Source organism: Neltuma alba, unplaced genomic scaffold (assembly GCF_004799145.2).
Source record: "Neltuma alba isolate B1F8T4 unplaced genomic scaffold, ASM479914v2 tig00010280_pilon, whole genome shotgun sequence".
In the NCBI taxonomy this organism is placed as follows: Eukaryota; Viridiplantae; Streptophyta; class Magnoliopsida; order Fabales; family Fabaceae; genus Neltuma; species Neltuma alba.
This window is the reverse complement of record NW_021635203.1, coordinates 853191-856502: the sequence shown is the minus strand read 5'-3', so window position 1 is coordinate 856502 and position 3312 is coordinate 853191.

Below are 3312 nucleotides of genomic sequence, written 5' to 3'. Positions count from 1 at the left end.
TAATTGCATAAAGTAGTCATATAGAGTCATAATAAAATATTTATTTACATTCTTCCTCAAAAATGCATGAAATGATTTGGCATTACAATTATAATTCCTTCATACATTGACCATCTCCTTGCCCTTTCCTTGTGATGTTGAAGGCCCTAAGTTTTTGTTAAACATGGAGGGTAAGATTCATGGGAATCTTAGTAGCAGAGCATGATATTCACAATGTCAACCAAGCAGAGCAATTTATACTAAATGAACTTGCTATTGCATAGTTTCTCTTAATACACATGCCATGGAAAAATGATAAGAATGTATTATGGGTCTGACATAAAATAATTACAGTGGCTAGGATATTGTAACTGTGAAATAGAAATTATTTTTAGTACAAAGTGGCCCATATTATGCCACTTGTAAAGCCAAGAATGGAGAGGATTTTGACTTAGAAAATTCAATTTAATTTAAGGATGGAAATTAGCGCAAGATTGCATAGGGTCTTGACACCTAATCATGGTAATTAGTTTAAACTTGAATGGCAAACAATTAGAGTTTGGCTTATAAATAACCTACTCCCTCCACACAACACACACATTTCAGCTACCTTAGGAAAACTCTTGCCATTTATTTTCTTAAAGATCAGGCAAGGAGAAACTAACTACTTTGGTTACACAAGCTTTGATATAAGGTTAGTGTGAGGTTCTACCTTGTATTATGCTATGTATTCTTGAGTTTTATGGTTGAAAAATGTTGGTTTATCCAAGGGCAGGTGAATGGGGGGAGGATGATTTTGATGTTAAACCTAGTTTAAAGGCATTGATTATAGCTTGATTTACGCAATATTACATTGAAATTGAAAAAATGCTATGATATGGAACCCATTGGTACCTTTCGGCCAAATCTAGGAATATACCCTAGAATGTGATTTTGTGAGTTTTGATGCTTCCATTGGGTTTAAAATGAAAGATGGTGTAGGGTAAACCTAAAGAACAAGCTTTGGAAGCATTGGAATTAAAATTGAAAATTTAGGACTTTTGTACCATACCTTTCTACCAACACTATTTGAAAGGGAAGGAATTTTCTTTTCATGAATCCAAGCTCATGTTTAGAGTTTAAATGAAAAATTATGTAGGATTGACCTAAAAGAATAATTTTTAAGTTAATGGAAACAAAGCTCTAAAATTCAAGAATTAAGGGTTTACTTAAGAATTGTCAACAAGTCTTGTTATAGTTTGAGTTGTAATGTGGTTGCCCCTTTGTAATGTGATGTTAGGATTTGACATGTGTTGGAAAAGAGCAAGACCAAAGACCAAAGGTGCACTTGGAGCAAAGTAGCAAGATTTAATTAACTTTAATGTTGATATTGCATTCATTGTTGATGCATGGATGATTGTTATTATGTGGTTAAGCTATGATGATTGTTTATGTTGGATATGTGGCTACTCCTTGCATTGAAATGCCTTGGCTATTGCATGTTAGAGATTACCCTAAGTATGAGGAAGAATTAGTTCCCTAATGACAACAAATGTTGAAATGCTTGATGATAGTGCATGTTTGATGTTATGGTTGATTTTATCTTTCTATTAGGATTTTAATGAAATCTCATTCCTTCCAAATGCAATTAATTTCCATGGGGGTTAAACCATCAAGGAGGAAGAAGAAAGTGGTGGGAAAAAGATTGTATTTGTTAATCTTCCTTGATTTTTGACAATGTAAATAAATTTATGCATAGATGTTGTAGACACTTTAAGCTATGACCTTGGCGCCGTAATTTGATTTAAGTTTTTGTTTGTATTAAATTCTGAATTTTAGCATGATTAAATTTTCATCTTAAGATTCAAATCCATATGTAGAACACTTAATTTGGAAATGTGTACAATTTATGGTGATTTTTCAAAGTTAGGGTTTAAAATGTGGAAACAGTTTTTGACCAATTGAATAGTAGAAACTTCCATATAAATCTGGCACTGTTTGACATGAATCGGTTCTTAGAACTATTTTTTCTTAAAGAACAATTAAACAGCTTTCAGTAGGACTTGGAATGACTTCGTTTTGATTTTTTTAGAATTAATTATGAGTTTTCAAAGTTGGACAGAAAATTATGGAATTACCAAATGAACAGTAACCGCGTAGTAACGTTCCAGATTCATTTTTCTTCAAGCTAAGGCCATCCAAAGTGGTCTCACTAACATGAAATGCACTCTAAGGTAGTATAGCCCTAAGTTATGACACCTTTTCACCTAGAAAAATGGAAGGTGGCAAGAGTTAAGAAGGGTTAGTACATCATACTAGAGGTTGTTACTATTATTGAGAGGATTGTAAGTAATATCAAACATTATGCTTCATTAAGTGCTTTTTCGGTTATCTTAAATTGAATTTGTTACTTTTATGTTACAAGATACATTTGAGGAGTAAGTATCCCAAGGTTTATTCACTTCTCATGGATGGATGGTTATCTTGGCAACTATGATTGGAAAGGCTGACTATCCTAGTAGAGTTAGAGAGTCCCCTAAAGGGATTAGTATTAAATAGTTCTTTGGCCCTAGTTCACGAAAAAGTATCAGTTCATCCTTCGCTGACATGGTATCTAAAACGAAGGTCAACCAAGGATCAGAAGAAGAAATGAAGAAAGTTCAAGCTCAACTCAGCTATGAACATAAGGCAGAGATGCAAAAGATGCATGAGGAGTTCGATGTCAAGTTTCAATAAGCTAGGATGATGATAGGCACAATCAGATTCCAGATGCTTCGAGTGTCTAAACTATCACAGGTAATAATCACATCTTCTCAAGGTTTATTTAATCTGTTAAAGTTTATTTAATGTGCCTTAAGTAATTTCTTTCTATGTTTCAGAGTTCAATTATGATTAAGAGTGGACAAGGTAGTAATAATCAAACGTAACAACTGACACCGTCTAACCCTAACCTTAGCCCTGACAATACCCAAGACAATGGACTACCATGTGCTCTCTTTGTGGACTCTGAAGGTACACCTTACCACATTTCTAATGTTCGAGCATTCTTATGCACAATAATTCATGGCAAAAAAGTTCCAAATGATCAAGTAAGGGTAACAGTGGATAAAGTTCATCATGGCTAAGGTAGTACACCAGTGCCCAATCCTACTGATGAGGTTTGACTACTGGCACAAGCTAAAGAAAATTTCATTCTATGCCCAAGAAGACTTGTTGGAAAGCCAGTAGTAACGACAAAGAAAGTGATGGCAACAAAAGCGACAAAGAACCCAGTTACTGTCCTCAAGTCCCTTGATGCCAACGTTGAGTTTATGTATGGAAGTTTAGCAGTTCTTTATTCTATGATGCAACAAA